This window comes from Euprymna scolopes, chromosome 14 (genome assembly GCF_053919585.1).
Source record: "Euprymna scolopes isolate OS-2025 chromosome 14, ASM5391958v1, whole genome shotgun sequence".
Lineage (NCBI taxonomy): Eukaryota > Metazoa > Mollusca > Cephalopoda > Sepiida > Sepiolidae > Euprymna > Euprymna scolopes.
This window is the reverse complement of record NC_136495.1, coordinates 116,395,982-116,420,981: the sequence shown is the minus strand read 5'-3', so window position 1 is coordinate 116,420,981 and position 25,000 is coordinate 116,395,982. Positions and strand designations below refer to the sequence as shown.

At 32.5% G+C, this 25,000-nt stretch overlaps 1 long non-coding RNA gene across 1 annotated transcript in view; it reads right to left on the bottom strand.

Moving 5' to 3' along the window:
* The window catches only part of LOC145293240 (uncharacterized), a 1,271,116-nt gene extending 1,255,894 nt beyond the window's left edge, over positions 1 to 15,222 (bottom strand). The window contains exon 1 of the long non-coding RNA XR_013869695.1: positions 14,615 to 15,222. This is a non-coding gene — a long non-coding RNA (uncharacterized LOC145293240). The remainder of the gene's footprint in view (positions 1 to 14,614) is intronic.
* Positions 15,223 to 25,000: the final 9,778 nt, after the last annotated feature.

Sequence of the window (25,000 nt, the reverse complement as noted above, 5' to 3'; positions counted from 1 at the left end):
CGAAAACAAAACATTTAGGTCCACCGCCACAATTTTCTTTTATAAATGACGACTTTTATTGATAAATAAATCTACTTCTCTGCCACGGGCACTGAACCCCTCCTTTTTTTTTTAATAGTATTTTCGGGTGGGTATGCTGACAACAAATATCAGTTAAATTTTGCAAATAGACCCCCCCTCCAAAAGTGATGTTTATTCCGGAAGCTGTTCTTAAGATGAGGAGGTTGGGGGGGGGGTGATTATAAGGTGGACCTAATCTTAAAAAAAACAAGTTGTTTATGCGCACATAAGCAACTATTTTTTATTAACTTTTTTTTAACTTTTTTATTTGAAAATTAGTAAATTTCAATGAATAGAATAATAAATCATTTATCATTAATATGTGTTTTTGGTTTTGTGTTGAATGAAACTTTTTTTTTTCATTACAACAATAATGAACCAATTTAAATCTTCCGGCATGCGTTTAAGGGTTACGAAATTATCAATAAATCGTTTAGTTACTAAGCCAACGTCAGTAAATAAAAAAAATGTTACGTGCGCATTCATTAGCTTTGACTGGGGGGGCTAAGGGAGCGACCATTAAATAATTCTGGTCGCTATGGAACTCAACGCCCAAGGAGTGCCTAAAGTAGCACTTATGCACTTATGTTACCGTGCTATTTTTTAAAATAGTATTTTCCTGTTAAATTCAAATTTTACCATATGTTTTTCTTTTATTAATTTGTTAAGTGAAAGTACAGATAACCCGGTCGGTTTCTAATGCGAGGAAAATCTAGCCCCCCCCCCCCAAAAAAAAAGGGGTACTCTGGATAATAACAAAACATTAAAATTGCCTCAGTCTCGAAAGATTTCTTCTCTACTGAACGAGGAAAAAAACGGTGAAGTGTAGTTCACCTTCTGTTTCTCTCCCCCTCTCTCAATATCTCTCTCTATCCATCTCTCCCTTTCCCTCTCTCAATCTATCTTTCTCTCTATATCACCCTTTCCATCTCTCTTTGAGCCCCTTTCTCTCTCTAACTCCCTCTATCTCTCTCCTTTCCTCTGTTTCATCCCTCTTTGTTTCTAACTCTCCCCCCCTCTCTGTTTATCAATCAATCCCTTTATCTCTCTATCTCCTCTTTCTCTATTTTCCTCTCACTGTCTCTTTTCTATCTATATATCTTCCTCTCTATCGGTCCATCTCTAATCCCTCATCCTATTTTAGTCTCCTAAATTAATTACAGTGAATAAGGCATTGTCAAAACATGGATAAATCCTATTTTAGTCACCTAATTTACTGACTGTGAGAATAGAAGTTATTTGGAAATTACTGCTACCTTGAACAGCACCAGAAGTAACTGGTAAAACCTTTCTAATTAAATTGATTTTGGCAGCCATTTGGTAACAAAATGACATAGCCTTAGCCCTTGCTGCATGAGGAATACCTGCGACCTTGCTGCCAAGTAGAAGAATTATTTATTCTACTTTAAAACATTCAATTTTTCAAAATCTCATGTTCGACATCTCCAAAACATCCAATATGGGGAAAAATATTGCAAAAATGCAAAGTTATTGTTTAGGATGAATGCACAATGGTATGCAAAAAATCACTTGAGGCTCTTGGTCGATCCTTGCAAGATTTGCGTGGCAATGTCAGACCATTTGGGAATGCAGTAATATTGCTTGCAGGAGATTTCAGAAAAATGTTACCTGTTATTCTTCAATCAACACCAGCAGATGAAATAAATGCTTGCCTCAAATACTCTACTTTTTTGTTCCATGTGAAGACATTAAACTTAACTCAAAATATGCATATCCAGTTGCAGACTGTTCGATCCGCACAAAAACTTTTACATCACTTGTGGGAAATTGGGTACGAAAAAGTACCAGCTGATCAGAGTTAAGGGCAAAATTCTTTGACTTTTAACTTCTGGAATTTCTGTTTATTTCATCAAAAGAATAGTTAGTTTAAAAGGTTTTTGCAGATATTCAAATTATAAGAATTCCATTTGACTGAGTGAATGAGCTATTCTTGCAGGTCAATACAAAGATGCCCATGAACTTAACGCTATAATTAAATGTACAATTCCAAGTGAGGTAGTCAAATACAAATCCATCGACACTGTTGTGAAAGCAGATAAAGTGGTTAATTATCCAACAGTTATATTTGCCAGGGATGCCACCGCATGTATTGCAACTGAAATTTGGTGTACTAATTACCATGTTGTGAAATATAAACCAATCCAAGCTTTGCAATGGCACATAGCTTGCAGTAAAAAAAAAATTAACAAACAATATCATAGAATCAACAATCTTAACAGGACCTTTCACAGATGAATATATCTTCATTCCATGCATTCCTATGATTCCACCGGATACATCATTACACTTTAGCAAATTGCACTTTCCAATTTTATTGTCATTTGCAATAACCATCAACAAAGCACAGGGAACAATCTTTACAATTGTGGGCCTTACAGTTACACACTGACTGTTTTTCCACATGGACAATTCATGTTACATATTCAAGAGTCACCAAACCAGAAAATCTCTATATCAGCTAAGAAAATGGAACAACAAAAACTGTGTACCCATGCAAAATGGAAATTTAAACCTATAAGAAACATGCTTTTTCTCATTTTGGAACTTTTTCCATTGCGCCAATTAAATTTATTATAGCTGTTAATTAAAAATAGAAGAAAAAGAACTATAATTTGGTATACGGCCCCATACAATCAAATGTTAAAAACAAAACTTGGCAAGAAATTTCTAGATCTTATTCAAAAACACTTTCCCGCAACCAACCCCTTACACAAAATCTTCAATAAAAATACCTTAAAGTTATCTTACAGTTGTTGCGAAAATTTAGAGATGATAATTAAAGCCCATAATAACAAAATACTAAATGAAAACAATGTAAACAACAACAAAATAAACAATAAAAAAGTAGACACCATGACAGAAATAAAACCAACACTAGCAGAAATAATAATAATAATAATAATAATAATAATAATAATAATAACAACAAACCAACCTCGGACAAGAACAACCATACCATAAATAATAATACTAATAACGAACAAGATAAATGCAATTGTAGACACCGCACAATTTGCCCAGTCCAAAATAAATGTCTAACAAAAAGTGTAGTTTATCAAGCAACAATATTTGCGAAAGAAAACCCGAATAACAAGAAATATTACATAGGCATGACTTCCTTAAATTTTAAAACCCGATACCATGACCACAAAAGTACCTTCAAAAATAAAAAACACTGTATAAAAACAACACTAGCGAATAAATACTGGGAACTCAAAGAAAGAGGACATTCGCCGGTAGTCGAATGGAAAATAATGAGACAAGCTACCACGTGCAGACATTTAGACGACCCATGTAAATTATGCCTCCATGAAAAATTTGCTATCCTGTACTTTAAAGAACCTCAAAATCTATTAAACTGTAGACGAGAAATAGCAAACAACTGTGTTCACAAAATAAAACTTACTCTAGGATAGCGATACAAAATAGCTTTAAAACTAACAATAACAATAGAAAACAAACAAATAAACAAATTAAATAAACATGAATATACATAAACGATCACACATATATGTATATATGTATATATGTGTGCATGTGTGTGTGTACACATAGGTATATTCATATATATATAAAAAAAAATACACATAGGTATATTCATATATAAAAAAATAAAAAGGAGGGAAAGATCCACCTTAAACCACTAACCTAGTTCTAAAACAGATCCTTTGTTCGATAAAATGCATGCCCATTGGCTGATAGGAGGGGGCGCGGTGGATACTAGAAATCTGATTGGCTAACTAGAAATCCTCAACATATATAAAAACAAGAAGCAACCACAAGATTTGCGCATAAGCCTGACGAATCCTACAGTGGATGAAACGCAGAATATTCAGTGTAGCTTAATCGCCATATATATTTTATAAATTACTAACTAGCTCTACCTACGTATTGAGCACTTTTGAAGTAAATACTTAAAGTTTACGCATAAATCTATATTTTCGTATATTAAATTTGTGTGAGTAAATGAAGTAGTTATACGTATATATGTATATATATATGTATATTTATATATATTTATTTAAAAACATAATTTTCCCACAAATAATTATAATTTAGTTAAGTTTATAGATACTCGAGTAGAAATTATTTCATATCAAAGAGGACAGGTCTCTACATATCTAGTAACTTGGCCCAGTCAAAGGAAGTTAATTCAATTGGAAATGTTAGTTACCTCCCTTGCATTTTAGATATATTTGTATTTGTTTACTCAAATATATTCATTCAAATACACCCCACCCATATAGACACATATATATATATATATACACATACACACGTTTATTTATTTTATTTATTTATTTATTTAAATGATTGGCAAATATTATGGAAACTTATGAATTATGTAGTAAATGATGTAGTAATTTTTACTGTTTGTGATTTCAGCTAGATTGTGATTCAATTTATAGTCTATAAGTATTCAATATGTGCTAACGAAACAGAATTATTTATAAGATATTTGTTTAATAATATCTAATGAATATATTTAACATACATTGAGCTTTTAAACAATAGGGATAGGTATACACAAAGAGTGAACTAAAATTAAAAAAAATATTTTATCAAAACATACACACAGACACACACATATATATATATAAATATATATATATATATATATATAGAGAGAGAGAGAGAGAGAGAAATAGAGAGAGAGAGAGAGAGGGAGAGAGAGACAGACAAAGATGGAGAGAAACAGGGAGATGAGGCTCTTTCCAAAAGTAAAGCCTCCTATTTTCTTTTAACTGAAACGTTGAAAACGTACGGAGATATGAGTGGTATCATCAAAATGAGCGACCTTTTGTCTTCTAGAATTTATTTTTCTTACATAGTAACAATCCGTCACAACGTACTTTTGCCAGGAATTCAATGACGCATCTCTTCTTTTGATGCATGTCCATGACAGGCGTTGCTTTCTTAGAATTTCACAAAGGCGACAGTGAGATGAAACTTTCAGGTCATGAATGCATAAGTTCAGTCATCATAACAATACAATTTGCAATCCTCTCTGATCCATTCAGGTGGAATAAAAAATAGGGGGCATTACTTTTGGAACGCTCCTCATATTATATATATATATATATATATATATATATATATATATATATATATATATATATATGAAGCTGAACGTCTGTGTGTGTGTGTGTGTGTGTGTGGTCACGAATAGACTCCTATATGGTTTACTATTTTAAAAAACTGATTATGTATAATGATAGACACAGTAATGGGTATCTTTGATCTGGGCGAACGGTGGTTCATTAATATTGTGGGTCTGCATTCGCGCCTGGTCCACAAAGTATGGAAATAAAAAATTTTAAAATTAAAAAAAAAAAAACGCTTACAAGTGTTTTTGATATAGATGTACATAATAATACTTTAATAAGTATGTTTTAACTTAAATAGGGATGGTATAATAAAATTGTGGGACCTGCGTTCGCACCTGGTCTCCATAGAATGAAAATAGGCATAAACTTTAATAAAGACTTTTCATATCTATCTGCATAAGTATACTTTGATAATTATGTTTCAGTTTGAAGAAATATGGTATGATAAAATTATAGGGTGTTCATTCGCGCCTGACCTCCATAGAATAGAAATATGTCACAAAGTTTAACAAGGTTTTTTAATATAGATCCACAGAATATTGTGACAAGTGTTTCAGTGTGAACAGGTATGGTATAATAAATTATGGGGTTTTTCTATTTTATTTTTACTTTCATCATATTTTGCTTTGGTTTTGATACCCCCAAATTCGACGCTATCTCTTTACAACCGTTCCTTTTCATAACCTATCATACATTCATAAATCAGAGTCCATTTTCTGTAGGCTGTTTTTGAATACAGTCAACGACGGGTACTTTTGCTAGTATATATATATATATATATATATATATATACATATATGTGTGTGTATGAGGGACGTTCCAAAAGTAATGCCTCCTATATATATATATATATATATATATATATATATATATATATATACAGAGTGAATCACGGAAAATAGATGTTTTTAAGGAAAACAAAACTCTACAAATATTTCAACAAAAATTTTATAATGTACATAAAAACATTTACTAAACACATTCTAAAAACATCCGTTTCCCGTGACTCACCCTGTATAATAAATAAAATAGAGACGATTTTTCTGTTTAGGAAAAAACATTATAGCATCACAAACACAGACGCCACATATAAATTCAATATTGTTACACTATATGCCAAGACCTAATGCAGGTTTTATGAATATTCTCAGTCGATTTCATTCAGTATTGTAAAGTCCTGTAATATTTCTGATGAGAGTCACTCTCACAAACAAGTCATATTTACAAGTGGTAGCAGGGTTCCTAATCATTATTTGCTTCTCTCATTCTCCCATACGACACCAGGAAATTTGATATACTTGACATATTTTTCGCAACCCCGCCGTCCGTATTTACTTTCTTATTTCGTACATTTAACATTCGCTTAGTATGACTTCTCTATGGAAATACGAATCCCACCATTCAGAATTCATTATTAAGTTCCTGTCAATACGTTTATTGGATGTAGATAATTAAAAGAACTATTGAGAACTATACGCCGCGGCGTCATCCAAAAAACAAACAATTGGATAACAAAACCTAAAATCATTTCCACCTTAGTACACTTACTTCTGCCTCAATAAAGGAATTGGATATTATAACTGACATTTGCTATTCATCTTTATTCTTCTTATTGTCATTGTTGTTGTCCTTGTCACCATCGTCTTTTCTCATGTATTTTACACAAATATTAAAGTATATATATATTAAAACATTGTGACAGAAAATGCGACAAAATATGAAACATACTCAAATAATAATGATTTTTTTTTTTTTATAAACCCATTCTTAGCACAGGAGGTGACAGCTTTTTTGTAACTATTCTGTACTTTCATCTATCATTTTAACAAACAATTAATACTTTATAAACTTACATTTTACTTCAACATCATATCTAAAATGTAGTCCAGTCAGTATTCTGCATAAGTACAAATACAATGTTGATTATAACCATCTTTGACCGACAGTTAATGCCAATGACTTATAGATGTTAAGGCAGCCAGTGCTCAACAGATACCACAAGTAAATGACAATATCTACAAGTAACCGCTTTAAAACAGTAGTAACCCTTTGTATCTGCCCCTCCTATAAAGTCACCTTGAAATAGTACTGATGATCAGTTACCACTAATCACCACCATAACCATCAGTGATCAACAGTGTCTGCCAATGGATTACAGTGCCTGATAATTGAAGATATGCCATTTATCCGCCGGTGCCTCCCCTTGTCATGAAGTGACAGTAACCAGCTTAAAAAAGTACTAACCACAGTTACCGTCCCCATCATAATCGCCAGTGTCCACCACTGGGTGACAGTGCTCGCCACTGTATAAGAGTACCCCACAACTGAAGACAGACAATTTCATTTCATAGCAGTCTAATGGAGACACATGTTGGTCATGATTGACGATGATCAATAATTACCAATAGTTGCAGAGAAAATTAGTGCACACTATAACCTTCTCAAAAAAGCACTAACCGCCAGTAACCATCAGTACTCACCAGTGATAGCTAGTGGATGCCAGTGCCTAACAATGTCCAACAATTGAAGATACATGTTTTCAGTTCAGAGCAGTCCAAAGGAGACTGACAGTGTCATAGCTACCGATGATTTCCAATTACAAAGTCAGCTAATTCACACCAGTAAACACCAGTACCCCAAACCAGCATTAATCGCCAGTAAACCCAATTGTTTACAATGATAGGCAGTGGCTTCACTAGCTGCCACTGTCAGACAATTCCCTACAGTAGAAGCCAGATGATTTCATTTTGGCTACGACTGCCAGTGCATACTATTTCCCAAGGCCGACAGTGGTCCCCACTAGCAATCATAATTTAATTTGTTTTCAGATGATGGAGGTTCTTTACCAAATCTGTTCTGGCTTTGTGTCATATTTCTACCAGGCAACGTCGGTACATTGGTCTTGCTAGTATAACCTTGGCTTTGTAAGCTAGTGTTCTTCCACTCAGCCATGAAGAATTAAATGGAAATGAAGCCATGTGTTCGAGCTTGTCATAATTCAGACAGCAATAAGATTATTCAAACAAACAAGAAGTTTGTGAATGATGCATCCAGCTAATTTGCAGTTTTCTGCTCAATTCACAAATAGGGTTCAATTTTAATTTTACTTACAGGGGGTTTATAACTAAAATATTTTTCAATAAATATTAATTTTTTTTTTATATCTACAGGCACTAATGTCCCATGCTTACACAATCATCTATGTAGAAAAATGATAATTACTGATGGTCATGAGACTCAAACCCAGTCAACAAAATCAACCTTGGCATTGTAGGCTAGCATTTTTCCACACGACCATCAGTAATTAACATTTAAATAGAGGAGATAAAAATCTTTTGCTCATCAGATTCTGATTGATGCTAACTTCGACCTTTTTCAGGTGTATCATGTCAAACTTGGGATTATTTTCTCTCTAACTCTGGAATCTGACCAGGATTTTTTTATAAAATCCTTTATTTAACTCGCGAGGGTAGCATGTTCTCGTCCCATCAGCCATGAACTGGTAAAAGTCCAAAGTAATTTGCAATTGTATTTTTGAGTATCGCCTGCACTGAGGATTGTACTTTCAAGTGGTCCAGTCGAATGCTTCCACGACATAAGGACAAACTCTAACTCCACTTTCCTCTGGTAGACTGCCTGCCTATCTCTGACTAACTCTGTGTTTTATTTTAATTATTGGAATTCTTTTCAGATGAGTAATTTGTATATTTTATTTATTTATTTGCGGACTGTTATCCTCATCTTTTATAGTTGTTGTTTAACAACCTTTTGGCAAACTACTCCTCTGGCCTTTGTCAAGTTGTTAACCGCGATGGGATAGGAATGCTGAATCTTCAACTGCATCCTCAGTAATTACTGCCTTTCATAGTTGTTGTCATCTCACCACGTTTTGGCCAACTAATCATCTGGCTGGCTTTGAGTAGGATTGAAACCGCTATCTTCAGACAATGCTCACCTGGAACCGTAGAGATTCAGCATCTTTATCCACTGCGCCATGGGCCCTGGAACTGTAGAAATTCAACGTCTATCCACTGAAGAGTCCGTGGCACAGTGGATAGATGTTGAATTTCTACAGTTCCAGGTGAGCATTATCTAAAGATAATGGTTTCAATCCTACTCAAGCAAGCCTGAAAATCAGTTGGTCGAAACGTCGTTAAACAACACCAAAAGATGGTGATAATAGTTCGCAAATAAATAAAATAACTGTTTTATGAATATATGATAAATCATTTCTCTGTTAATTATCTTATATCCCCAACCAGGTCAATATTTATTGTTTTGGTAAAATGTAATGTTTGTCTTTCAACTAAAATTCCAAAATCTTTGATTACATAAATTTTAACTGGCCTTATTAAATTCCAATCTTTTATTATACAAACATTGCTTTATTGTTTATCTACTCTATTTATTTTCCCATTTCAGTGCATTCCTTTTGAATCGAAATATTTCACTTCAATACATTGTAACATATGGCAGCGCCATCCGTTGCCTCCTTGTTCCATTGAGTCATCCGACGCTTTCTGGGAATCCAATATTCAACATTAGAGGCAATTTTTAATTTTAGTTTCAAGTCCAGAGTGGCTCTCTTGAGAAAACTGGATTCTTCACATTGAAAGCCAATCCTGTGTCTGATTTTGCCTTAATGGGGAGACAACTTGTACCAGGTCTTCAGGCTGGTATGTATCATGTTTTTAGTCAGGAGAAATCCTTCTAGACTGAGGCAATTATTTTTTTTATTGTTGTCCCAATCCAGAATGCCCATTGTATGAAGCCACATTTTACCCTCATTAAAAACAGACCTTGTGTCTAACATTGCCCTCGTGGGAAGGCAAGTGAAGATTAACCAAATTCATTTTATTTCCATGTTTAATTACTCATTTACTGGTTCTTTGATATGACAGGGGTGCAAAAAAGTTTTTTTTCTTTGTTTTTTTTTTCTTCAGGTGTGCAACTAAAAACCGCATTGCCTTTAAACTTTAATCCACGTCATACATTACTTTCCACTCAGTGTTTTATAGGCGTTAAAATTACAGGTTGTTTTTTTACATGGAGTCACTACTTATCAAGGCCCGAAGGCCACTCGAGGATAAGGGTTAATAAGTGTATGACAGTCACTTAGATCGTGGCGTATTAATATTTAATGGTGTAGAAAGCATATTAATAGTTAATGGGGTAAAAATGAATTATGAAGAAGAGATAGCTCAACAACAGCTTGTTTACATGACTTGAAGATGACGATATTGTAGTCAGCTGGAAAACAGACCAGTGGAACAGAGTTCCACAGGCGGGCATTTCTAAGAAAGAAACTTTGCTAATAGAATTTGCATTTAGATTTAGGCACAGGTAGCGAGTGGAGGAAATTGTTAATGATCATTGTAGCTAGTCAAGTGTTTTTTGTGAAAATTTGGCAAGGGTGATAGTTTAGTTTGTTTTTGTTTTTTTAGCAAAATTAACCAACCATTTTTTTTAGCAAAATTAACCAACCATTTTTTTTAGAAAAAATTAACCAACCATTCTTTTTAGTAAAATTTACCAACAATTTTTTTTAGTAAAATTAACCAACAATTTTTTTTAGTAAAATTAACCAACCATTTTTTTAACCAAAAATTTTTTTAACCAACAATCTTTTTTAGTAAAATTAACCAACTATTTTTTAGTAAAAATTAACCAATTATTTTTTTAACCAACCATTTTTTTTCAACCAACAATTTTTTTTAGCCAACAATTAATTTTTTTTAGTTAAATTAACCAACCATTTTTTTTTAACCAACAATTATTTTTTTTTAGTAAAATTAACCAACCATTTTTTTTTAACCAACAATTATTATTTTTAGTAAAATTAACTAACCATTTTTTTTAACCAACAATTATTTTTTTTTAGTAAAATTAGCCAACCATTTTTTTTTAACCAACAATTATTTTTTTTTAGTAAAATTAACCAACCATTTTTTTTTAACCAACAATTATTTTTTTTTAGTAAAATTAACCAACCATTTTTTTTTAACCAATAATTATTTTTTTAGTAAAATTAACCAACAATATTTTTTTTTTAACCAACAATTATTTTTTTTAGTAAAATTAACCAACCATTTTTTACCCTATTGCACCATATATTCAAGGTCTGAGGAGAGAGACTCAGAGAAATCTTCGTCATTGTTGACCTTTGAACCGTTGTTATACACAGTAGTGTCGTCCGTATAAATGTCTACGAATGATCTAAGAATGTGATTGATGAAGATGAGGAAGAGAGTTGGACCCATGCTGGAACCCTAAAGCATGCAAGCATTGATACTTTGATCTTTTCAAAAATAATTTTCATGAAGTTCCAGCAAATTAAAAAATAAAAATAAAAACTCTCTAGTATTCTTCACGAGCGTTTCCAATATGAGGGGTCGATTTACTAAAACGTTTGAATTAAAAACTGATCACCCTTTTTAAATGGCTAAATATTGATTTTTTTTTTTAAACTTTAAATTTTTTTTGCTTTTCGTTTTTTGATAATCTGATAGATCAGTGTCCAATCGATAATAATCCGCTGCAAAAAAAATTCAAGGGTGTGCACATTCTGATTGTACACGTTCGGCGAACGTGTACAATCGGAATGTGCACCCCCTTGAATTTTTTGAACGTGACGTTCGCTAAACGAGTGTTTTCGGGCAAACCACTCTCCCATGATTACGATTCAATCTACCACTAGAAGTATAGGTACTTGTCCAGAATAGACATCAAACGACGTTCAGTACTTAAGGAGATTCCTGGGTCTTAACATGCGTAATTAGTTGCTACCCGAACGCCTGGTGAGCAGGAAAAAAAAAAAAATGGGGTGAGGGCAAAGAATTTAATTTAATTTCTTATTTTGACTGTCCAAAAGAAGGCAATATGCTTTTAATTGTTTTTGTATGTATTTATGGCGATTGTGGATGGCGGAGGAGGGGGTTTATAAAATGTTTATTATTTATTTATTTAATATTCTTTCGTTTTTTGTTGCTTTTTTGTGGGAGAAGGAAGGGGTTTGATGCTATCTGGACTTAGCTTAGGATAAGATATGGGGGAGGCTTTTAGTATTTTTTTCTTTTTTCGTCTGCCACTTTATCGTCTGCATGTCTCGGTTAAGTTCGGAATTTCTTGTCAAAATTCGGAAATCCCGGGTAAATGTTTGGATGTATATTCGGCACAAGTACAGAAATAACAGGGGGGGGGGATCTAATCGTTATTGCATTATTGAAGTAAAGAAAAAAAAAACAAAAACAACCAACATTTGAGAAAGAGAATTAATGAAATAACGTAAGATTTTTTTTTTAAACAATAAACATGAGACACCTGCTTTAGCTCCTCATCAAATCAAATACAGTAAAAATAGGTTTTTTAATTTACCAATAAACAACATTCTTTCGCGATAAAATTAAATTAAAATTGCTTTCTTTTCATTATTTATTTTTTCTAAACTTATATAATACATTAATTTAAAAAAAAAAATGGATAAATTGCACTCACCTAGTTAAGAGAAAAATCTATTCATTGATTAATTTTATGGGTAGACAACCTTGATATAATTTCAACCTCGACCCGTAAACGATGCTGTCGCTTGTAACGACTTGTAAAATTTAGCGTAGAAAATAAAAATAAAAATAAAAAAACGTAAATGCTATTTGAAACGAAGTGAATAAACCAAATATATAATTTATTTCTTAACGTCGTACAACAAAATCTCATACAATTTTAAAACCTACGACGTATTAATTATTTATGCATGTACGTCAGCGCGTTATTTTATTATTCTGTCTAGAATTCATACACGTATCAGATTTGATTAAAATGCATATATTATAAAGTTAAAGGAAGAAACACGAGTTTATGTAAGTCAATACAAGCGAGTGTTTGAGGTGGAGCTTTCCGCTTGCACGGCAATGAAAATCAGCGTACACTAGATTATATCACCATTGACCTTCCATAGAGTAGAAAATAGGTCAAGCAAACGTTTTTCCTTTCTATCATTTTTTTTTCCTTTCTTCTTTTTGCCGCACTGGGTACCACGATTGTTGAGGAGTCGAGCGAAGGCAGACGACACGCGAGTGAAATATGAATTGTTTACTTTGACGAAAGACACAAATGTTTATATCATAAAACGAGTATTTTAGAAATAAGACACACTTTTAAATAGTGTGAATAAAATCAACGCGAATCGTCTTTTTATTCTAGAAATTAATTCAGTTACTGTCATTCAAGTAGTCAAATACTCGTTTGTTTGTTACACAAACACACACTCATCTTTTCTTAAATTTTTTGCCAGTATTGGATAAAGATTGTTTTTGGTTTTTTTTTTTTTTTTTTTTTGCGACCTGCTCCAGCGTAGTATAAACACCCCCAACCAAATACCCCATGTTAAGAACGTCTTTCGGAATAGCCCCAACCTCCCCATGTTAAGAATGGCTTTCGAGGTGGGGGGTTATTCCGAAAGCCGTTCTTAACATGGGGAGGTTGGGGTGTTTATAATACGCTGGGACAGTGGGGGGGGCACACTGGGGTATGACTATTTGTACTAATACTGTTCTTTCGGTTACTATGTTCGCAACGCGTCGACCGATGTAATCTCCGGCCTTCTTCTTCGGGTGCACTCTGCACCCTGCACTCACTGCATTCTCTGTTCAAACTTGGGAACATTTCTAATCGAACTTGGTCATCTTAGTTGATTCACATGCAAAACACGAACCGTGCTGAAATAATAACATTATTATTTTGAAGCGCATTTAATCGAGGAGGAGCGAGTGTTTTGTAACTATTTTTGCACTTTCACTCAAACTAATAAACAAAAGATATCGTAAAACTTGAATTTAACTTAAAAATCCTACCTTAAAAAAAAAAAAAAAAAAAAGTACTGTCCGTATTTCTGCAAAATACTGTAATCTTTATATCAAATCTAGACGGAGCTGAAAACTGAACATGATAGAGGTTGGGGGAAGAGATTGTTCTTATTCAGTCGACCATGGAAAAAAAAAACACGATCATTTTTGCTTTATTATTTATTTATTTTTTAAAGTGTAATTACCAATAATCATAAATTGTGGATTAAATAAAGAGTTCGCTCTAAATATTTCGTCCAGGAATGTACAGACTTTAAAATTCGAAACGACACTTGAAGGTTGGAGGTTACATCGGACGAAACGTTGTGAATATAACAACTAAGGAGATAATAGTAGTCCTAACATTATCAATCGTTATCTTATAAATTCCGAAACATAATCATTCTGTGATGCTAAAAAAAAAAATAAACAAACATTAAATATAACAAATATTTAAAATCCATTGCATGAAACCTACATGCACTCTCTATTCTTAGACCCCCCGCCTCACGGTCAAACCAAATGAATATTTAAAATTAATAATGGTAGCAATAATTTATTTCAATATAAAGTTAATGGACCTACCTTTTAAGTACGTAATATATCCACAAGAGGAGAAAGGAAGGCGAATTAATTGGTAAAGTGTCAAGGTTTATTGTTAGAAATAAAATATTCAACAAATTTTCTTTTTTTACTATCCAATTCCGCGTTTCTCCGAGTTCTGTCAAATTTAAAATACATTAAGTTCGGCATCAGATTTTCGATTAATTTCTGCGCAACAACAGGATTTAAATTCAAAACCTTTCCTTTTTTTTAATTATTTTTTTTTAAATACAAAACTCTTATTAATAATTTGATTAAATATGTTTACATTCTTGTTTCAAACGTTTATCTATAATAATAAAAACAGTCGTCATAATATTGATGACCCAAATCTTCCGGTATTCTTTCTCTCGTTCATCTGGTTTTGTTTTTGTTTTTTCGAACCAAATGCCAAAATAAAACGCGTCTGTTTTGTTTGTGTACCGAATCTCATCTCCGTTATTTTTTACGCGTTATTTTTTAATGAACAAACAAGCATTCACTGTCGGTTTATATTTCGAGTAAAGAATATATTTAAAAAAAAAAAAAAACATATCTTGAGGTCAGTTTTCCTGACGCTTGTTATTTTTTTTTCTGATTCCAGTTACAAGTACAACCGAAATAGTAAAGAAAGCAGTAGCAGTAATAGTACTATATATATATATATATATATATATATATATATATATATATATATATACAAAAATTATGTTTTTAAATATTTATAACACATATTTTTGAAGTAAAGTACTTTAAGCCGTCGTACAGTGTTTTACGTTTTTAAAAATATCAATTCAAATTCGATTTTATGTTGACAATGCCCGTATTTATTTTCATTCCCACGAGGGCAGAGTTAGATATAAATTCGGGTTTTATTGTGTGTGTGTGTGTGTGTGTGTGTGTGTGTGTGTGTGTGTGTGTGTGTACAAAGGGCACTCCGGATTTGGGCAAAAATTAAAATTACCTTAGTCTAGAAGGATTTCTCCTTCACGGGCCATAGGACACAGGAAAGATGCAGTGCAGCGTGGGATCAAAACGGATACTACACTTTCCTCTAGCCGTAAGAAGGACAAGGAGTTATTGACTGTTGTCAATTTAAAAATAATAAAAATAGTTATGAATAAAATTAACATTACATAAAAAAATTAAAAACAAAAAAGGTTTCAAACATTATAAATATATGATCCCCCCCCCTAAGATTCAGCATACATACTTATCGATTTTATTAACATTCAAGTGACAGAATAGATAAATTAATGTCAAACAATCTTTATAAAGTTGAGATAAGATAAATTAAGAATTGTGTGTGTGTGTGTGTGAGAGAGAGAGGGGGGGAGAGCAGGTGGTTAATAACAACAGGTAAACGTGGGAGTAGTATTATTATTTTTATTGTTACTACTACTACTACTGCTACTACTACTTACTATTAATTCTACTACTGTCTTTTTCGGCTTTTTCTACATAACGAATCTGGCACCCCTCTAAAGAGATAGATCATATAGAAACAATAGTTACTGTGCGTCCCCTCTCCCCCCCCCCCACCCACCACCACTAGCTGCCAGCTGACCTTTGCACGTGTGACCTTGCGAGCTGGTAGCGAGAGGCACGAGACGCCGGCGATGATGCCTGCAGTCGTTCGCACTTGATAAAAGACCGCCGCTTCTCTTCTCTCGCCCAACTCACGTTTCTTTTACGTAATTCTTCTTTTCGAGTGTGCGTAAACTCAAACCGGAAACTCAGTACAGGGAGTCTTCGTACAAACTATTAGACGATATCGTCGGTGTCGGTGTTGTTGTTATTGTTGTTACCTGGATCCCGTGAAAGTTTGCTGTTTTATGAATAATGGCTCAACGACGAGCAGAGAGCAGACAAGCTATTGGCTACATATGTGCATACATACATGTTTCTGCTGCAACTCCTTTAGAGATTAATCTATCTATATGATTATATAATTCTGTGAACCGACCAGCTTGAATCTTCTTAAATAATTGGCCTTCGGGTCAAGATCAAAGTACACTTCAATTTCTTGTTCTGTGTCAGTGGAGGAGAAATCCTTCACGACGGAGACAATTTTTATTTTTGTTCCTTTTCTCCACGTTAAAAAACGGCCCTGGTGTCTAACTCTGTCCCGTGGGGAGGCATTGTAAATAGGAACAATCTGGCGATTCCATCTTTAAAAAAAAAGGGATGACAGATATATATATATATATATATATATATATATATATATATATATATATATATATATATATATATATATATATATATATATTAGTAGTAGTAGGCCGCCCGGCATTGCCCGGTCATAAAATATGCTTAAATATGATATTTTAGTATTGGACCCAATATATAGTAATGATTTAAAAAGTTAAAAATAAAAAAATGATTCGTACGACACCACCGAGAATCGAAACCAAAACGTTTAGTTACGATTTACTTTTTTCCCTTTGACGTTAATGCCTGAGCTATGAAGACATGTTTGCTGCAAGGGTAAAAATAAAAACATGAACCAATAGCTATTACGTTATGCATGCAGCATTCGTAATGAAGTCGTTTGATCTTCACCTGGCAAATTCACTTTTTTTCTTTTTTTTTTTTTAATTTTTTCACTTTTGCACCCATTTTTCACGGCGAAAACTGAAATATAAAGTTTCGCATGGGTTCGAATACCCTATATATTAAATTTCATGTCCGTGTACCAAAAACTGGTTTGGTAGGCAAAATTTTTAAACAAACATATATACGCATACATAATATATATATATATATATATATATATATATATATATATATATATATATATATATATATATATATATATATATATATATACAGAAAGAGGTTTGTGTTTACTATAAGCTTTTTACGCAAATATTACGCAAGTATAAATCATTTAGAATATCTGCATGAATATAATTACACTGTATAGTTAACTAAAGATGATCATCCTATAAGAAAACTGAAGAAAAACTAATAGGGAATTAATTAAAATGAATGTTTAAAAGCATACGCAAATTAGCTAGATCTTTTGCATATAAATGCAATTCAACGACACATATATAACAAAGTTGTATTTTCTTAAATTTATTTAAGTAAATAGAAATAAATGTTTTTTAATATGAATATCAATACACACAAAAATCATAAAAGTATATATATATATATATATATATATATATATATATATATATATATAATCCAGGCTTAAAATATTCAGTATAAGAATAAAAATGATGCTGCTTTTCTTAAGGGTTTGCAGCAGAAATATGTATGCATATAAAAATTTTTGTATGAATAAGTACACTATATATATATATATATATATATATATATATATATATATATATATATATATGTTTGTAGGGGGTGCAATTGATAATGGTGCAGTTTCTAGCTACATTTCATTTGATTAAATATATATATATATTTTGCTCAAAAATTGTATTTTTTTTATAGTTTGACATGCTGATCGTATTGATGTTAAAATCAATTTAGTATTACGCATGAAATACGAAAAAAGTTCTATTTGGATTATTCGGACTTGTTCTCGCCTTGAGTGTTATTCTCACAACGTTTCAGACGATGCAACTTTTTTCAGATGTATCTTGTCGATGTTAGGATTTTTTATCCTCGAGTAGCCTTCGGTCCTTTATAAGTGATGACTCCCCCCCCCCAAAAAAAAAAGCAAAATCTTAAAGTAATACAATTTTTGAACTACTGCATATCTGATAAAATTACATCTATCAGGAAACTACACATTTACCTAATAATTTAATGATGCTTCGATTTCAGGGAATAAAAACAAAAAACAAAACAAAACAAAAAAAAAATAATCTTCTCTTCTCTCTTCTATTCTTCTTCTATCTTCTATTCTATTCTATCTATCTTCTTTCTTTCTATTCTATCTTCTTCTTCTATATATCTTCTATCTTCTTCTTCTATCTTCTATCTTCTTCTATCTTCTATTCTATCTTCTTCTTCTATCTATCTATCTTCTCTTCTCTTCTCTTCTCTATCTCTATATAAATAAAATGAACTCATTTTTTCTCGTGGGATTTTGACCTTAATAGGATTAAAAATCAAGATATTTCATGCAAATACATTATGCACAAACGGCAGAACAATATCTGAGGTTTGTTATAGGCTTATTAGTTCTCAAATTCCTCGATAATCTTAGATTTCTATACTTTTTCTGCTGAGAAGTCACGGCCAAAATCGGTTAAGATCAATGGAAGTGGTAAAATATTTTCTCTCTTAAAAATTCCTCCTCTCCCTGCCACCACTTAACACCGTTTGGAGATCGTTCACAAGGAACAGTTGAGAAGAGAACACCGGTTTGGCTTCGTAGTCCTATCATGTGAAGTTATTTAAAATCACTAAACTAAGCTGCATTGCTCTGTGGCGTAGTGGTTAGGGTGCTGGACAATTCACATGATATTTTCACGTTCGCGCCGACCTACCATAGTTTTTTTTTTTTTTTCCTAAACAACTGGAATGGACTTTTCTTGGTGGCCGAACTGTTAACGTTGGAGATGTTTTTTTTTTGTTTTTTTTTCACACTTTATTTTCCTACTTTTACTCATGACTCCGGGTTTGATCCTTCCTACTTACCTACCATAACATTTTTTAAACCCCCCCCCCGTCCCGGAAACAAACACTCGGGCAACGCCGGGTACCCCCGCTAGTAAAAACATAAAACAAAGCATTTTGATAAAAAAATATTTCTGCCCATTTTAAAACATATATATATATATATATATATATATATATATATATATATATATATATATATATATATATATATATATATAATTCAAGTTATTTTTAAAAAAGCTTCAGTGAATTTTTTTTACCATCACGAACAAAACGACAGACAAACAAATACACCCGCTGACGTTAGAAATTGCTGAGGTTATTTTTCCCTTTTTCTGGACCAATCGATTTCCTTTCTGATCATATCCTTCCATAGGTAAACGTCAAAATCTTGCTTACTGCCACAACGTCGAATATTAATTCCATTAATTAAAACCAATAGGACCCGTGGAAATTCCACAGACTGAGAAATATTTAATCAACAAATATGTTTTGATTTTAAACTGATATTTTTCTGGATAGCACAAAAAATTAGTTTTTAGACAGAAAAACAAACAACACGCAAATAGGAGTTTATTAACAGTTCTATAAAAGTAGTGTCCATTGTATTTTAAATATGGAACTGATCCAAATAAAATAAATTAAATAAGTACTACTAAATACTCAGAAAGTAATATTGTGCTACATAATTCAATACAAATAATAAAATCACATCGTAAGAGACAGTATTTAACTTACTGCTTCAGTCAGGAATCCTTTGGCAGACAATGTTCTTCTGTTTTTTGCCCTGTTTCTTTTGAATGTTCCTATTATTATATAACGTTTAGCTGACGTCTTTCTTCAGTGAAGAAAAACCACTGCACATTGAAATTACTATGAGTTTCTTTCTTATACTATTACAACAAAGATCATATATTATTATTAAAAATAATATTTGTAAACGAGGCTTCAGCAAAGGAAGATCAATTTCGTATTCTTGTCCAGTGGCCAGATTGACATTTTCAAGGCCAAATTTCGCAAATTTGGTCTTTTTTAAAAGCAATTTGGCCTTAAACATTCTATTTGGCCGGTTTCATAGTGCAGCGTATGGACTAACTAAGTTAGGAACAAGCCGAATACTATCTAGATAATATATAAAAAACGAATGCATATTCTTATCCCTTTTTTTCTAGTTTTTTTTCCTTTTTTTCCTCATTTTTTTTCACAAACTATTACAAAACATTTATCATACGCGTTAACTAGCTATTTTTCTTATATATATCTTATATATATATATATATATATACATATCTTTATATATATATATATCTTTATATATATATATCTTTATATATATATATATATCTTTTATATATATATATATCTTTATATATATATATATATCTTTTTATATATATATATCTTTATATATATATATATCTTTATATATATATATATATATATCTTTTTATATATATATATATCTTTATATATATATATATATATCTTTTTATATATATATATATCTTTATATATATATATATATCTTTTTATATATATATATATCTTTATATATATATATATCTTTTTATATATATATATCTATATATATCTATATATATATCTATATATATATATATATATATATATATATATATATATATTATAAGGTAAAATTAAAAGCCAAGAACAATGCGAGATTTTTTTTTTATATAGAGTAAAATTAAATGCAAACAAAATAAATAAAGTTCTTTTTTTTGTTGTTTGTTTTTTCTTTTTTACACAAATTTTAACTCTAAACAACAGTAATTTTTTTTTCTGTTGTATTCAATGGTGATATAAATCTCAATATATTTCAGACTTATTAGTCCATTTTCAAGAGAAGACAGCGGAAGAGTGTTCAAAATTGGAAAAGTAGCCGCAGAGTTTGCCACGTGATACCGCGAAATATAGAACAAAAAATGACGTTAGGAGAACGTTAAAATAAATCAGTTGATGTTTGAAATACTTGTTGCGTTTGTGAATCAAGGGAGATGACTATTCAAGCAAGGTTTTTTTTTTTTTTTTTTTTTTTTTTTTAATTATTGTTTTTCTTATGTTTTAAACTTATATTATAAAAGCGGAGCTCAATTCCAGTCTATTGTTTAGTGTGGGAGTATTTTTTGAAATAATTAAAGATTCGAGGATACGAAGTTGACCTACGTTTCTTGAAGAAGCAAGAATGTTGATGTGAAAATCTGGTTCTGAATTAATGCAAGTGCGAATATGTTTATAGAACGACGAAGCAGTAGTGTTTAAGTGCTCTTTAATGCGGTGATGAAGCAATCTGGTAGTGCTTCCGATGTAAGATGCACTGCATTTAGCGCATTGTAGGTCGTAAACAACGTGGTTCTTAAAGCATAAACCTGTGTGTGATATTGGGCAATTAGAGAGTGAACAAGGGGAAGGTGTATGCGATGGATGTTTTCGGTTGAGCTGTTGTCTTAAAGTAGATCCAGTGTGGATAAGTTGAATGTTGAGCCCCTCGCTGCGGATGGCTTTTCGGATTGAAGATGAGATTTTGTCACTGAGGAAGGGTAGTTTTAGAAAACAATTGTTAGAGAAGGGTCGGGTGTTGCGTTTTTTCTTTTTAAGTGAGGATAGGATCGTATTAGGGTAGCCGTTTAGTGAGAGGGTCTGTAGGAAATTGTTAGTGTGTGTATGTTTGTCGGAGATGTTAGTGCATTTGTCTTGTATGCGTGAGATTTCGGCATGTGCGTAGTTTAGTTTGTCCTTGAGAGGTAGCGCAGATTTGAAATGTACGAAGAGGCGTTTGCTGGCGGGTTTTCTGTAGAATTCAGTGCATATGGCACCATTTTTTTTATTTGTATTTTAAAATCAAGTAGAGAAAGAGATTCCGAAGAGTCTGGGTGTTCTATAGTAAATTTTAAGTTTGGGTCGGCGTTATTGAATTTGTGGAAAATGTTAATAGCTTCTTCGCGGGAGTATGTGATAATTAAAATGTCATCGATATATCTAGTAAAAAGGAGATAAGAATAGCAGGTACTAAGGGTGTGTCTTTCGAGTTTGTCCATATAAGCAATGGCAAGAATACCGGATAGACTGGAGCCCATGGGTAGTCCAGATACTTGTTTGAACGTGTTTTGTAGGAAAGTAAAGTAAGTGTTGTCTACTATAATACGGAGGAGTTGTAAGAGATCTCCTGGAGTGATTCCGAAGCATTGTGGGTTTTTAGATGCTATAATGTCTGCCATGAGATTAATGGCTGGATGTGCAGGAATGGAGGTGTATAAAGAAACGACGTCTAGGCTAAATGGGTATCTGTATAGTTTGAGTAGATGGTGTGGTAGATCGTTGAGTCTGTTAATTACTTGGTTGGAACTATTAACATGGGCTGGGAAGGTAGAGAGTAGAGGTTTAAGTAGGCGGGATATTAACCAAGAGATTTTATAAAGGGGACCGTTAACGCTTGAAACAATGGGTCTGATCTGTGTGTGTGTGCTATTTTTGTGGGTTTTAATAAGGTGATAAAAGGTAGGTAATTTGCTGTATTTAGTAATAAAATTTAGTCTGTGTTGTTTTGGGAGATTTCTTTTAAAACAAATTTGAGACCATGTCTTGTTAATGTTGTTCTCAATACGAGCAGCAGTGATATTATGTGCTGGGGTGTAAAGGTCGGTATTGGAAAGATGCTCTATAGCAAGGTTGTTATAAGATTCTTGTGATATAACGCAAAATTCTCTGCCCTTATCAGAGGGTAAGTAAACTAAATCTTTGTCTTTAAGGGATTTAAGGGTGAGGTATTGGTTCCTGGTAAGATTGGGGGTAATATGGTGTTGTTCGCGTTCAAGTATTCTGAGGATTTTATGCTTTAACCTTGAAAGTTTTAGATCTAGTGAAAGTTTTAGATCTTGTTTCAAGCGTTAACGGTCCCCTTTATAAAATCTCTTGGTTAATATCCCGCCTACTTAAACCTCTACTCTCTACCTTCCCAGCCCATGTTAATAGTTCCAACCAAGTAATTAACAGACTCAACGATCTACCACACCATCTACTCAAACTATACAGATACCCATTTAGCCTAGACGTCGTTTCTTTATACACCTCCATTCCTGCACATCCAGCCATTAATCTCATGGCAGACATTATAGCATCTAAAAACCCACAATGCTTCGGAATCACTCCAGGAGATCTCTTACAACTCCTCCGTATTATAGTAGACAACACTTACTTTACTTTCCTACAAAACACGTTCAAACAAGTATCTGGACTACCCATGGGCTCCAGTCTATCCGGTATTCTTGCCATTGCTTATATGGACAAACTCGAAAGACACACCCTTAGTACCTGCTATTCTTATCTCCTTTTTACTAGATATATCGATGACATTTTAATTATCACATACTCCCGCGAAGAAGCTATTAACATTTTCCACAAATTCAATAACGCCGACCCAAACTTAAAATTTACTATAGAACACCCAGACTCTTCGGAATCTCTTTCTCTACTTGATTTTAAAATACAAATAAAAAAAATGGTGCCATATGCACTGAATTCTACAGAAAACCCGCCAGCAAACGCCTCTTCGTACATTTCAAATCTGCGCTACCTCTCAAGGACAAACTAAACTACGCACATGCCGAAATCTCACGCATACAAGACAAATGCACTAACATCTCCGACAAACATACACACACTAACAATTTCCTACAGACCCTCTCACTAAACGGCTACCCTAATACGATCCTATCCTCACTTAAAAAGAAAAAACGCAACACCCGACCCTTCTCTAACAATTGTTTTCTAAAACTACCCTTCCTCAGTGACAAAATCTCATCTTCAATCCGAAAAGCCATCCGCAGCGAGGGGCTCAACATTCAACTTATCCACACTGGATCTACTTTAAGACAACAGCTCAACCGAAAACATCCATCGCATACACCTTCCCCTTGTTCACTCTCTAATTGCCCAATATCACACACAGGTTTATGCTTTAAGAACCACGTTGTTTACGACCTACAATGCGCTAAATGCAGTGCATCTTACATCGGAAGCACTACCAGATTGCTTCATCACCGCATTAAAGAGCACTTAAACACTACTGCTTCGTCGTTCTATAAACATATTCGCACTTGCATTAATTCAGAACCAGATTTTCACATCAACATTCTTGCTTCTTCAAGAAACGTAGGTCAACTTCGTATCCTCGAATCTTTAATTATTTCAAAAAATACTCCCACACTAAACAATAGACTGGAATTGAGCTCCGCTTTTATAATATAAGTTTAAAACATAAGAAAAACAATAATTAAAAAAAAAAAAAAAAAAAAAAAAAAAAAAACCTTGCTTGAATAGTCATCTCCCTTGATTCACAAACGCAACAAGTATTTCAAACATCAACTGATTTATTTTAACGTTCTCCTAACGTCATTTTTTGTTCTATATTTCGCGGTATCACGTGGCAAACTCTGCGGCTACTTTTCCAATTTTGAACACTCTTCCGCTGTCTTCTCTTGAAAATGGACTAATAAGTCTGAAATATATTGAGATTTATATCACCATTGAATACAACAGAAAAAAAAAATTACTGTTGTTTAGAGTTAAAATTTGTGTAAAAAAGAAAAAACAAACAACAAAAAAAAGAACTTTATTTCTTTTGTTTGCATTTAATTTTACTCTATATAAAAAAAAATCTCGCATTGTTCTTGGCTTTTAATTTTACCTTATAATTTTCTTCAACAATGCTTCAAGCAAACTACAACCTACTTATATATATATATATATATATATATATATATATATATATATATATATATA